The 15357-nt window shown below is 37.3% G+C and overlaps 2 long non-coding RNA genes across 2 annotated transcripts; one reads left to right on the top strand and one right to left on the bottom strand.

Annotated features, from left to right (window-relative positions):
- The first annotated feature begins 1023 nt into the window (after positions 1–1023).
- LOC126819024 (uncharacterized) lies at positions 1024–6987 on the top strand. The gene is made up of 5 exons (XR_007679467.2): positions 1024–1078; positions 2677–2929; positions 3362–3421; positions 5107–5205; positions 5457–6987. It is a non-coding gene; the product is annotated as an uncharacterized LOC126819024 (long non-coding RNA).
- A 3445-nt stretch (positions 6988–10432) lies between these two features.
- On the bottom strand, positions 10433–13454 carry LOC126819017 (uncharacterized). The gene is made up of 4 exons (XR_008787984.1): positions 13218–13454; positions 11982–12155; positions 11240–11308; positions 10433–10605 (listed from the first exon to the last, which is right to left on the bottom strand). It is a non-coding gene; the product is annotated as an uncharacterized LOC126819017 (long non-coding RNA).
- Positions 13455–15357: the final 1903 nt, after the last annotated feature.

Below are 15357 nucleotides of genomic sequence, written 5' to 3'. Positions count from 1 at the left end.
GATGTTACTCGGCGCAGCATTATTAGGGTGTACAAATGAAATTAAATGAAAAGGGTTGTAATGAAGACGGTCATACCCCAAACACTGTGCTATGACTGAAATAGTACCCGGACATTGGCGCTGTGGCCTACTCTTATATCGAATTCCGACTGCCAAGGGATCTTTTACGTGCACGCCATCCTAACGACTAGACAACTGACAAGAGTCAACCACGCCGGAAAATCTCGATGGACTTTCTCGGCCAACACCGGGAGCGACTTCGGGACCCCCAGGTTAGCGAACCAGCGTCTTACTCACTTAGCCGCCGTGGCTCCCCCATTACAGTGTACACGTAGTAAAGATAAACCCAAGAGAGCTTGACTAAATTTTCGGTGGCATTAAGAAGCTTTTAAAGGGGCATTAGGGAAGATTAGATAAAGAGCTGACAGTTCTCGCTATAATAGTTAAAAACTAGATAATGTAAATGGAATATGCTGAATCGTTCAGTCAAATTGCCCGACTCTCAACCGAGATATTAGCGTTTGAATTTTAGGCTTAGCCTCGATCATCATTACTAAAGTCGGCACGATAAGGAACATGGTGTAAATCATCTATGAGTGTTGAACAGTAAATCGGATTCAAATCCAGTAAATATCACAGGCTGATTATGGTATGGATAAGTGAATTAATGTCTAATTAATAATTTATATAACATTTCAGGCCCAAAGAAAGACCTGCAATAGATAGATTTAGATCTTGCATAATGTAGGCTATGTTTAAAATTAATCAACACCGCGACCAGGATCACTTGATACGCATTGAACCGCCCTTGGGACTAAAATGATATAGTTGCAACCATGTAAAAATAAATACTTGCATCAACATGAAAGTAAATAATATGATCACGTGGTTTGTTTACTCATTTCGTTTAGTTTAGACATGAACGGGCTTTATCAATATTTAAAAATAGTTAATACATGTATAAGTTATCAAGGGCCGTCCTAAATATAATCTATTACTACTTATCATATGCTGTAGAAACAATTCATCTCCATTATCATCCATTATCAACAAAATACTTGTATATAACATCATGAAGGTAAATAGTTTATTTCTAAAATAATATAACTTTGGTACCATGTAGGCGGGGTTGGATGGCCGAATGGTTAGCAGGTGCGCGCTGTATCAAAGGGTTTGTCATTGAGTCAACTGACGTGGCTTTGATTCTCGGTTGTACGTCACAAGGAGTAGGGTCGCCTGTCCAACCTCGTGACTCGTGGTTTTCTCCGGGTCCTCCGGTTTCCTCCCACTCCTCTCTCTCTCTCTCTCTCTCTCTGCCTCTCTCTCTCTGTACCATATAGTGGTCCCCTGGTTCGCCTAATTAGGCGGTCCTGGGTTCGATTACAGTGATGGCTGAATTCTCCGGCGTGGCTTCCAAAACAAATGGCAAGGAACAACGCCTAATCGTTGACGTGCACGTAAAAGAACCCTTAACAGTTAGAATTAGGAATTATAATTAGAATCAGAACAATAGGACGTTAAACCCAATTTCAATTTATTTGGTTGTGTCGAGTTGACGTTATTTCTCAATATGTAGATTGTTTGAAACATAATCTGTATGTCAACAACTAGCTCCGTTTGAGAACAGGCCAATATTTTAATTCCTAATTCAAGGACGTTAGCCGGAGCTAATTCGTGTAAGTGTACTTCGAGAATATTGCAAAGTATTTATTCCGTTTCTATTTCATGAAATTGAAACTGTTTAATTAGTCTAGGTGTGTATATGTTACAGTCAATGTCTACAATCAGGCAATGTGTACAATGCCTTTGTAACCCTAACCCTAGCCCAAAACCTAACCCTAACCCTAACCCGGCAATATACACATTGACTGGTATATTTCAGACATTGTACACATTGCCTGATTGTAGACATTGACTGAAAGATAAGAACAGAATATGACAGATATTCAGGGTAGAGATTTAATCCTAAAGTAGTAAGTTCTCTGTGTGCAGGATGACGTACTGTAATATTGAATTAATCTCCAAATAACTAGTACATACGTATAACCTTTCTTCAACGGATAAACGATATCTGAATTATCTTTAAAGTAAAACCGAAAGTAGAACATAAAATAAAAGACCTTTCATCAAACTACTCGACGTATGTATAATGTCAAGTGATCTGAATCGTTATCTAGGCCTCAGGTTATCCCCATGGCAATCGTTATGGATCAATGTTTTATTGGTCAATGACAATAACTGAACTTACAATTTCTCGAATTATTCGTCAGTTGTGAATTCTGTGAATTGGGCGACAGGGAGTAGGGTCGCCTGTCCAACCTCGTGGGTTTTCTCCGGGCCTTCCGGTCCCCTCCCACTGCTAAAGACAACTACTCGCAAGTGAATTATTGAAATAAAATTGGCCCATATGTTATTCCCGAAATGATTTAACTTGTGTCGAGTGGACGTTACCCCCTCCCCCCCTCTCTCTCTCTCTCTCTCTCTCTCTCTTTCTCTCTCTTCTGTGAATTGGGTTGTCTAACTATCTTTGTCTATCTCTACCCATACAGTTCTCAAAACAGTTTATTTTGCTTTAAAACAATAGCATGTCAAATATAAATTAACCGATAATTCGCCAATGTCCAGATTGTTTTAGTCCGTAACTAATCCTAAAATACTATTAAATTTTATTTTCAGGTTTTTGGAATATTTTGCTTCATTGTTTGTGTTGCGTGGGTTAAAAGCGCAACCGTGTCGGGCGTGACGTCAGAGACTAACGCACCCACAGTAGAAATGACGACAGCCGACAATGGGGGAGGAGTGACAAACACCACAGATAATGCTGACTTCTCCACGACAGAAATAACCACCACCACCATCAACAACAACACCACCAATACCACGAACACCAACACAACCACCCAAAAAATAACAACACCAATAATAACAGGTACTGTAACAATACCCAGTGGCGTGCCTCGTAGATTAGATCTAAATGTCAAGGCCACCTGCAGATGGTGGTGCCCGGGATCAACACACTGATTATACCCCCCCCCCAGCTCAACGGTGGGGCATAGATCTAAATATCAAGGCCACCTGCAGATGGTGGTGCCCGGGATCAACACACTGATTATACCCCCCCCCCCCCCAGCTCAACGCTGGGGCATAGAACATAGCTTGTAAACAAAAGTTAACAACAATGATTTCAAATTTAAAACAAGATAATTCTAATTCTAGTCTTTGATTGAAAGTCCCATTGATATGGATTCCTGGGACCATGCTCGCATCCTCTCAATACTCTGTCCCCACCCCATCTCCCCCCTCTCTCTCTCTCTCTCTCTCTCTCTCTAATGTGTTCTTTATATCACTGTTTTCGTTACAGGCGCACCCACAAAAGCCACAGCATCAACGACTTCACATAAAACAGAAGCTTCCAGTCGAGGTAAGTTAGACAACTAAAGCCGCTATGTGTTAGTCCATGGAGGATCGGTGTTATCTATAATCGTCAGACTAACTTATAAGAAACTAGATATCCGATCTATTAGCACCCTAGCACACCAAACCTCATCACGTATATTACGTAGATTGTATAAATACATTTGCTATAATTTAAAGGGACTATCCCGTTTTGAACAGAATCTCAAAAGTAAAAGTCCGAGGACGTGTGTAATTTAAGTGTCAAAATAATAATATAGAGGAATGGTGCGTATTTGACTTGTCTAAAATTGCAGCTCAAAATATTGAGTCGTTTGGACGTGAACGTCAAAAATGCTTATCCGGACACAAAATCTTTTTAAGATTTAGGGTCAATTTTTTTGTTGGGTGACCTGATAATCGATTCCCGTTCCTTTAAAGGTCTATTCAGTGAATGACCCATTTGCTGTACTTGATAACGAAAGGTAAATTTCACCTACACATTATGTTTATAAAATAAAAGCCTGGTTTTATCCAGACACCGTATAATACAGCTTGGGACACCCATGTCTATTTCCAGATGAAGACTGACGGGTTTAAGTTGTTTGAAAACATATCCCGTATATTGAATTAGTTGCTCGATCCTAAGGTAGACGATTTTAAGGGCCTTTAACACAAAATTAAGCAGTTTTATTCTTCAAAATATTATCGGGAATGGCTCTTTAAATTTTGAAGAAAATGTTGATATAGTGATGTTTAGTAGCGTTGTCAGCGGATTTACCTTTTTAAATTTTTTTCGTGTTCTTTTTCTTTTAATTATGTTGAAAGAAGTCAGAAAACCACGCCCAACAATTTGGAGGCTGTTTGCTGTCAGATAGTTTTGTGGTCAGGTCTAAATATTAAGGCTACCTACAGATTTCGTTACAGTCACGAGATGTAAACAGGGTTAGGTCACTTGATTGGGCTGTGTGTTAGGGGTAGTTTAAGGGCTAGGGCTAGGTCTCCTGTTGACATCTCGTGACTTTGACGAATTCTGCAGACAACCTTAATATTTAGACCTACTGGTTGTAATACTGCAACCAGCGGGCGGATCTTAGAAATATTTATGCAATGTTTAACATATGAGAAAATTCGAACTTTGGTATTGTGTAACGTAGATTTTTACCGAAATTTGATGTTTTTAAATCTAGGATTTTCGAATTGAATTTGGATATTGGCAGAATCATAAAAAATATAATTATTTTTTACATTTTATAAAGGTCGAGCAATTTTTTCCGTTTTGGTTGTTAATAAATACATTATACAAGAGTAAATACATTACACAAACAGATAACGCATAAGATCAATACGGACAAATAATGATGGCCAATGAATTGAACTTGAGTCTGTAAGGTCCAATATTGATATTTGTGTAGTAAGGTTTAGGGCTTTGGAATGTAATGTAGGTGGCGATTGTATCAAACTGCATCCCGAGGGGCGAGTGAGGTCAGTAACGTTTAAAGCTCTGGAAAATCAAATATGTCAGTAGTTCTGTAGTTTGGGGCTTTCCAGGGAAGAAATGGTCATATTCTGTAATTTCAAACAGGTAAGAACAGTTCGGTTATTTCCTGGGAAGAAATGGTCATATTCAGTAATTTCAAACTGGGAACCTCGAGGTATTTCTACGCAATTCAGTTTTCTTTTGCTTTTACCATTTGTGCTTTCTATTAACAGGCACACCAGTACCATCAGCCCCAACAATTCCAAGTCCAACAACAGAACGGACTGAAACATCAACAAGCCCCCAACAACAGAATAAGGCCAGCCAAACAGGTAATCTACATACCATGATTTATAACAAATAGCTTGTATAACGCATTATCATTTCTTATGGATACAGACCACTAAATAATACAATTGTGGTTCCTGTCCTGTTAATTATAGTAACACCCCCCTCTCTCTCTCTCTCTCTCTCTCGCCCTCTCTCTTAAAGTAAATGGACAGGCACAAACTTTTGGGGTCTGACTTAAAGTCTTTATTCGGTGCAAGATCAGCTATTTTGTTAATGTTTTTTTTTATTTCAGGAACAATAGTAGGCGTGGCATTTGGTATGCTTATACTTGGCGCCATATTAGGAGTTGTCGGAGTTTACATCTTTCAGAGATATTGGGCAAGAGGTGCTACTGGCTACGAACTCAAACATTTACGACAATATTAAACAAATGTGTATTATTCAGGATACAGTTGATTGATTTCAACACGCGATCTCGATACGTAGATAAAAACCTGTATATTATGGAATTACTATTACTCTTTACTGAGCGACGTGTTGACTAAGAATGATATTTTGACTACGAACGACATTTTGACTAAGAATGACATTTTGACTACGAACGACATTTTGACTACGAACGACATTTTGACTACGAACGACGTTTTGACAAGGATTCTCTGGTCTTTATTGCCGTTCCATAAAGACTTGGTCACAAGTAACTTCCGGTCGAAACGTCGCTCAGTTACAGACAGCCAGTGTATTCTATATTATAATGCCCAGCATATTTACAGTTTAATTACTAAATGCCATTAACACAATTTATATTATTGTTATTTGGTTTAAACAGAACACGACGTAATTTATATTTATTATTTGGTTTTATTAAAACACGACATAACACAGCACACAATAAAGGCATCGGTCTTGCTTTCGCTAGAAGAAATTTGTTATAGTTCAGAATTTAGGATCAAAAGTGATTCGATCACTTCACGTTGCATGTAATGTGTTTTCGGTATTTGAAAACTAAACTAAAGATCCACTAAATGATCAGAGATTCCAACAAAACCTCCAATAGCCCAACAGTATTTAATCAATGCAATGATTTATCTATAATTATACACATGTCTGTGTCGTGTGATCGAGATGTTAAATCAGTTTATCGTCTGATATGCCCACAAAACCTGGAACGGTCGAACAGTATTTTGTCGCTGTTCCACCAATGCAATAATTTATCTATAATAATACACATGTGTGTGGTGTGATTGGGATTTTAACTCAGGTTATCGTCAGAGTTAAATAAAGGGATAATTCACTTAAGTACTTTTATCTATAATTGTCTCTATTTTTGCGATAAAGGGACATTTCGCACTACTTCATCTACTGTGACGTAACCCATCAAAGTTGAATAAATATTTTGTCTAGATGTGTGAGATTGTGAGGTAAAAGGCTCAATACCACTCTTGTTGTTACTGAATAATATGTCCCAATCTTTATTCTGGTCAACAAATTGTACTATTTTACAATATTCCAATAAATTGATGATACAAATTTCATCTTAACACACCTAATTTAAAAAATTGGAAAAAGTCAACTAAATGATTTGAAAAGCCTGAGGTAAAGCTTTTCAAATGTGACTTGGATTTAAAAATATTTTTGAAAGGATTTAATGGATAATTTACACAACAGGTAGGACACTAACACATCTAGTACTTTGAATAAGGCTATTTTTTATTTTCTGGAGCTGTCAAGCCAGCAAGAGTGTTATTGTCCCTTTAACCAAAATTTATCAACAAAGTTGAATACAGGGACAATTCGCTTTAGCGATTGAGACGTTAATCAAAATTTATCATCAAAGTTGAATAAAATCTTAGGCAATTTGCTTAAATACTTTATCTTATAATTATTTCATCTATAATATGTGTTCGATTCCATGTTAACAATAGTTTATCATCAAAATTCAATAATAAGACAGTTCGTCTGAATAAAAAATGAAATAAAAGGGGTTTTAAAGTTATACTTTTCTCCACCAGTCGGGCTAATGAAGAAAGGCATGCGCCATACAGTGTTCCAGGACAGCGGCTTTTCTTCCCCCCCTTCGTCGGATTCCAACTGCCTGCATTTTTCTTTACGTAAAACGTAATAGATACTAGGGGTCTGGTGACCTCGAAAACCGGACTCACGACTTGAATGTTTTGTGTTCGCATGGTCATCATCATCCGCACCAACAACAACAGCAGCGGCATCAGCAACTGCAACAGCAGCAACATAAACAACAGCAACAGCGACACCAGCAACAACAGTAACGGCAACAACAGTAACAACAACAGCGACACCAGGAACAACAGCAGCAACATTAGCAACTTTAACGGCAACAGAACAATTTGAAAACAAAAGCCCCGTGCCAGCTCTAGCACCAGTGGGACTGAAAAGAAACGTTAGCACATGGAACTGGAATAGCATTTGATAGGATGTCAACGTTTCAGACAGATGTGTTTGTCCCTGTTATTTATTGAAACAATATTTATTCACAGGTTAGCGAAGCAAGACATATACAAATCAGTTTTCCTAGCACGTAGGTTTACAAGTAAGTGCAGGAAGACCACACTACATACACACAAAACGGAAAAGACAAACCTGCAGGCAAAAAAGATATTGCAAGCAATAAACAAAATATCAAATCATGTGAATGGATCCGGGGACCAGCCATATGGATTCACCTACAGGAAAGACGCAATAATTGATTGTGGTCGTCTCTTCAATTGAGTTTCTTGATTCCGGTAGCCCCCCAGTTGAAATTACGAGGCAAATAAAATAAGAGCTAACAAAACACGTATTCAAATTTAAAAAAAACCTTGCTAGTGTTTTCACCAGGGCATTTACACGCATGATTTTAACTTATAATCCCTACTCCCCTAAGAATCCCCGGAGAGTCTTAAGCTCATTATAACCTCTCGGTAATAATATGTTCAATATTGTGGGTCAAGGTACATCAATAGGTTATATAAAAACACAATTTATATGGAAAACAATCACTTAGTTTATTTCACACTACGTTTCAACAAGTTCCTCTTGTCGTTCTCAAGTAAGTAGTGTGAAATAAACTCAGTGATTGTTTTCCATATAAATTGTGTTTTAATATTATACATTCAATTACTAAATGCTGCATAATGATTTCATCAATAGGTTACAAGTAATTTATACACTTAGCGGTAAAATAGTTCGTTGAGAACAGGACAGTTATATAATAAAATATTACTGAGATCGAGCCGGTGGGCTGGCCCAGATAGTGGGCTCAATGTGCGTTCCATGGGTTCATCGGATTCCTAAGGCTCCTTCATACTCCGATGGGTCTTTATCTGGCCTATTTTCAGGTCGACACCATCCTGAGGCAGCACCATCCCCACCGCACCAGAATAGATTTTAAATTATGATCTAAATTTTTTCCACATTCCTAATTGTGGCTGAAGCATTGTTAACTTCTGAGTAATATAGCAATAGTAATGAGTAATAGTAAATGTAATTACATCCCACTTCTACTCGTTGCCACTGACAAGCTTTGGTAAAACTGTCCTGTTTAATTGCAATACATGCTTAAAAGTATCCGTGTATCAGAAATGTACAGAAAGAGTACTGATCATTTCTGATACACGGATACTTTTATACCGTTTTAGATATCTATCAAGCAATAAGTAGCGGACGTTTAGTCCGACCCAGATCGCAATTGATAACGAGGCTCTAACCAATGTACATGAAACAACTAGTCAAAATCATAGTAACAAAACAAAATGGGGGGAACTACATGGCAGTTCAAAAACATATACAATGACATTAAATTAACATAACAACATATTACAAAAATCAATTATTATACATACCAATTGGCATCTATTTCATAATTTGGTTTGATTTATATTAATATGCAAAATATATAAATTAGAATATTGAATAATTATTTTAATTAATTGTGATGATAGAAGGCGCAGTTCTCTTGCTGGAAAACTTCACAGGCATTGAAAATAAGCAGGATGAAAAAAAACGCCTAGAAAGTCATAAACTTTATTACAAATAAATTTCTACGGAAGAACCATCCGCCGATGCATACTTTCACCAGGAATGACCCACGTTTCGCATTTCCTTTACACTACATTTAATAATATCGCAGTCCTCTACGCCATAGACATTGTTTTGACGATGTGGTCTAAACAAACACGTGATTGTATCATAGCAAGACGCACGTGTAAATACTACTCAGGTCGTCTCTCCACTGCGAAATCATTCTACCATGAAATGTAACGCGAGGCTCAGAAAGGGATAAATAATGCAAAAACAGAAAGTATTTGTCACTTTTCGGTTGAAACGACTCGATAATAAATACTATTTTTCACATTTTGCTTCACAATACTCGATAGAAATGTGATGTAAGTAACTTATTAGCACCTTTCCTCGGTGTATCGGTGAATATCAGGACAGTTTTGGTCGGGAGCCGCCTCGGCTCCGCCTCGGCTGGGCCCCTCGACCTAAACTGTCCTGATATTCACCGATACACCTCGGAAAGTGTGCTAATAACTACTACTTACAACCTACTCTTAATATCAAATTCCAACCTTCAGGGATTATTTTGCACTGCTAATAAGGGGAAACCACGCTAGTTAGCGAGCTTGTAGATAAATCATCTCCTCAAGTAAACCCATTCATTTTGAAGATAAGTCGTATAATATGTGCCACATACACATAACAAGCACAACATTATTGTAAAGATATAAATAAGGAAAACTAATCACGTTAATAAATAATCGAATGGGGTTTAACGTCTCATTGTAGTTTCAACGAAGGGTGTGTGCGTCGCCGGCATGATGATGATGATAATGATTTATAATGCCACTAATATCAACTAAAATCTGCTAAATGGTGTCAACACACTAACGAAAAATACACATAGATCAATAAATAAAAATTAGAAATATTTGTGACATTTTAAAAAAACATATTTTTAAGTCACAGACACTTGAAGGGATTAAAATAAAACTTCTTACTACTGCTTGAAGTTTTATTTTAATCCCTTATAGTCAAGCAGTAGTAAGAAGTTTCATTTTAACCCCTTCAAATGCCTGTGTTTTTAGTTTAGGTTTAAAGATTTAAAACGTTGAAATCGTTCATTTATGTGTTGGTCCAATAACGACCTAGCTTGTGATAAGTAGACTTTAAACACCAATAAACCAAGATGTTTGATAAAGTACTACGTTTATTAACATCTAATAAATAATGATGGAGGTAATGAGATGATAACTTCAGAATGAGAACTGTCCATGATCTATTTATAAATGTTTATTTGGGTGAAAGTAGTCTCATCTCCATGTCATTCGATCTTCGTTTTTTAACAATTTGAATAATGTAGCATGCTATTGCACCAATCAGGACGCCCGATACAAAAACACTCACACATATACCACTTACAGTACCTGTATCAAAATATAACACATACTATGTTTTAGCTAGAATAAAAGTCGCAACATGGTTTTCGGCAAATTGGGGATAACTCTCGAACTGAAACGCGCAGAACGCCGAATATCACTCATGACCACAATGCTTCACGCCAAATTTGAAAAGAATTCATCTAAAACTAAAACCTCTATTGCGTTCACAAGGTTTTTTTTTTAGAAAAGAGGGGCATAACTCGGGAACGAAAACTTTAGCCTCTATCACGTTCACAAGTCAATTGTTGACGAACAGGGTGACGACCATACTGATCAGCAGTGAATATTCGCTAGGCCGCGACAATCACTGATAAGGATGACAGCGATGCGACTTAATGACAAATTAAATTCACCTTTGACTTATTTGTAGTTAAAAATTATATCTTATTTAGTGTAAATGGGTATTAAACTGAGTAAAAGGCACCATTCTGCCCGAACCAGTAACTTTTTATATAAACAATACACAAGCCATTGAGCCAATGATTGACGCCGCGTGATGAGACGTCACGTGTTGAAGACTGTTATCTTTTACAGAGTTATTAGAAGAATTTTTAATCCTCTGTGAAACAGATTGGGTGACATTATGTGACCACGCCGAAATTTGAATAAACGTATTTACCAACTGTAAGATTTAACGTTGATGGATTTTGTTCTGGATCTGTTTCTGTTGGATCAGTTGTCTGTGGATCTGAAACATGAACATTATAATAATTAATATATGTTGGAAACTCTTGTAATTTTGGTCATCATTAAAAAGTATAAAATACACTATTATATTTGATACTATTACAGTGTATTATAGAGAGTCGTTTCTACTATGATTCCACACCTTTATCTGGTCGAAACAATTACCTCGCTCATACCTTATACACAAGACACCTTATAACCATACGTCCTTAGACGAAATAATTATCTACTTTACACACATGACACCCTAATCCAGTAGAAATAACTATCTTATAAACATGACACCATTATCTAGTCAAAATAATTATCTACCTTATACACAAGAAACCTTAATCTAGTCGAAGTAATTATCTACCTTATAAACTAGTTACCTATATATAGTCGAAAATATAATTATCTTCCTTATAAACACGACATCTTAATCGAGTCGAAATAATTATCTACCTTATAAACACGACACCTTAATCTAGTCGAAAAACTTAGGATCCTACCTTATAGATAAGACACTAATCTGTGGAATAACAATATTTCTATTACGGAGTTGCTAGTTTTTAACAAGAAATGAAATGAATTATTTATGTTTTTTTCTACAGCCGAATGACCACTGCGGCGGATGTGAATATGTAAATTCAATTAGAACGATTGTTCCGGTCAATTTTATATTATTCGCATACCTGATAAAACTGTCGTACCAGACGACGTTGGACAAGATGGTGAATGTACTATCACTGCATTACTTGTTGGGCAAGGCGTTGTTTGTACTGCCACTGGATGACTAGTTGGACAGACTGGTGTTCGTACTGTTACTGGTTTACTTGTTGGCGTATTACCATTTCTATAATATTCCCCTGAAATACAAAATATACAAGAAATGAATTGGCAGACCCGCCTCACTTTTGACTAAGGCAGAAAGAGAACACGAGTTACCCTTCTATATAATTGAGTGATGTGACGAGTGGTAACAGATACACGGGAGAATTTCTGCCCACTAATACTTCCTTGGAAGAACCAAGGTTGTCACTTCCCTTTCTTGAAATCGTACATAACGCATCTATCGTAGTGATCTCTGTGTTAAAATTATATTTGGAACGTGTTTAACTAGTTCTATCAAATATGTGATAATAACTGACACCAATATTGTTCCTTAATGTGGCTAAATCTGTATTTTTTGGCACCTAGAAATGGACACAAATCGGTCGCAACACATATAATAATGTAATATGAATGTATATAAACTGATTTACATTCAATTGTTTCTGCTTTTACTGTAATTTCTAATTGAGAAATACGCGAAGAGTTCAAATTGAATGAAATTCTTTGGCGTCTGGTTATTCCAGTCTACACTGGTAGTATGCTCCTGTGGGGTATTTTTGGAGTGGTTTATCGCTTCATTACAAATGGCCCTTGAAAGCATTCTGGCACGCGATACGTGTGACAAGTTTAAAATTTTCATTTTTTCTTAAATATTGGATATCAGAAGACCATTTATTCATGGTACGATAACAACATCAATGTTAATTTAAACTGACCAATACTTCGTGTTTGAAATGTCGAGGATGGTGGATAATATTGAGTTAGAGACTTGCCTCCTTTAAATGTAGGGGAATTGGATGGCTGAATGGTTAGCACGTGTGGACTGTATCATAAGGCCTGTCAGTGAGTCAACTGGAGTGGTTTCGATTCACCGGTTGTGCGTGACAAGAACTAGGGTCGCCTGTCCAACCTCGTGGGTTTTCTCCGGGTTCCCGGGTTTCCTCCCACGCCTAAAGAACCCTTACGCGCAAACGAATTATTAAACCATATGTTAGTTCAGAAATGACCTAGTTTGTGTCGAGTGGAAATACGAATGAAAAAGGAAACAGAAGGAAAGTACAGACTAATAAATACAAAACAAAAACAATATAACTCACGTGTATACAGATCACATGTTTGAGATGATATAACTTGAGCACCATTATTAGTTATAGGATGAACGGACAATATACGACACTGATTTAACACAGGACAAATAACAAAACTTTTACACGTCACTTCCTCTTCCTCAACGCACTGCTGGGAACATTGGGCGAGTGATAAACCAAAGTGAAGTTCATATTTGACGTCATCTGTAAAACTGTGGTTTGCTTTCTTTTTAAAATCTATCAGATGATTCCCTGAAAGTAGACATTGATAAACAGTTACACTGATTTCTCTCTTTGTTTCATATCTCAAGCCCATTACTCGTTGACTATCTGATAAAAATACACATCTATATTTTTTTTGTTTTTTATACTTTCAATGGCCTACACTACATGAAGATCTGACCGGTTGTAGTAAAAGGTCGCGTCAGAGGTCGTACGAAGAACGTCAGGCATTGACATTTCTAGGGGTTTACCCACAGTTGCGTGCATCGTACGCCAAGAAGTCGCCGTAACAGATGGTTTTATTGGCTAATCCCTCACGCCATCCAGAACGCAGGTTATCGAACACCTCTTCTAGATCACAGTGTAGTACAAACAAATGAAACGAAATTTTGAACTATAAAAAACGAAACGAAATAGGATTATGCCCCGTCAAGAGTAAAAAGAACCTATTTTCTTTAGTAACGACTTGAAATACAAACAGGGACTTGTCTATCGACAAAAGGCAGATTCGTTACCATGTAACAGAAATAAAACGAAACAAAATATTTGTGAATATTTGGTAATCTGTAATAAATTATATAGTAACATTTTTCAAATATCGGAATATTTAATATCGGCTATGGATGTTCTTGCTGATTTTGATTATTCAAAAGCTCACTGTTGACCCGGTTGTACTCAACCAGCACTACTTCCGGTTCATGTAAATATTGACAACAACTTACTTGAATAATGACTACATGACGTATCTAACTGACTGCTGTTACTCGCATGCTGTTGATCATGTGATCTCCACGTCATACACTGTCCTGTATCCGGACAAAAATCGAAGGACCTGCACGTGAATTCAGCACGTTCTGAGCATGTTTTAGCACATATGTCAGCTGTAGGTATATTAATGTCTTCTTTATCTGCTGTACCAGGCTGTTCTGTTCCGGGACTGTGAATATATTCACTCACGTAACTTCCTGGATAAAGAGAAATAAAATGACATTAGATGAAATGGGGTTTAACGTCCTACTTTCCTGCACCAACTTGATCCAATGAAGACGGCCATGCGTCATCATGCAGTGTGCTATGAGGGACATTGTGCCCGGACCACGGCAATATGGCTTACTCTTATATCCAATTCCAACTGTCGTGGTTACTTATACGTGCACGCCAATGTTTACACGGGACCTCGGAATGTCGCCACATCCGGACGACAAGACACTATCTTTGCCAGGCCCCTAATCCTGCACCACCGACTCAACACCAGTTAGGTCATTCTGGTATTTCATTTTTGAGTTATTCCCCTTGCTAGCAGTGAAAGTAGGTAAGCAGACCTAAGCACTTGCTGGTGTAGGGTCAATACCACGATATATCTTTTGATCGAGATTACTGGTCAACCCAGCCTCCTGTTTAACTGATGCCACGACATACTTGATGAACTAGGGCTATCCTACCCACTGTTTAACCCATGCTTTGTGATCTAGACTACTTGATCACTCAACAACCTTTTAAGAAGACCAAGGATAATGTCTTTTGAACAGTCATTTTGGACCTAACGTCAGATGGTCATTTAAAATGTATATTGTTTCTGTTGATTTCACTCCATCATCTTTATGTATCTTTTTCTAGCCTAGGACTTTTTCATATAAAAATGTCCATATCAATGACTTGTAGTGCAATATTTGAACAAAATGTCATATTGTGCCTTGTGACTTTAACTGGTATTGCATGTTTTTATGTTCACTTCAGATGGTATATAAATTATTATTGAAACATTTATTAACATGACAAGCCCATAATCAACTCTTTGGGCCATCGGAGGGCTCCGATTTTAAGTAGATAAGAAAGCTGTGGCCATTTAATGATTTAATTAAAATCGGCGAAACGAGGCTAAGTCCCGAATAACCAGTACCGTTGTTATGATAATGAACAATCTTTG

This window comes from Patella vulgata, chromosome 4, assembly GCF_932274485.2.
Source record: "Patella vulgata chromosome 4, xgPatVulg1.2, whole genome shotgun sequence".
Taxonomy (NCBI): Eukaryota; Metazoa; Mollusca; class Gastropoda; family Patellidae; genus Patella; species Patella vulgata.
This window is presented reverse-complemented; position numbering and strand designations above follow the sequence as displayed.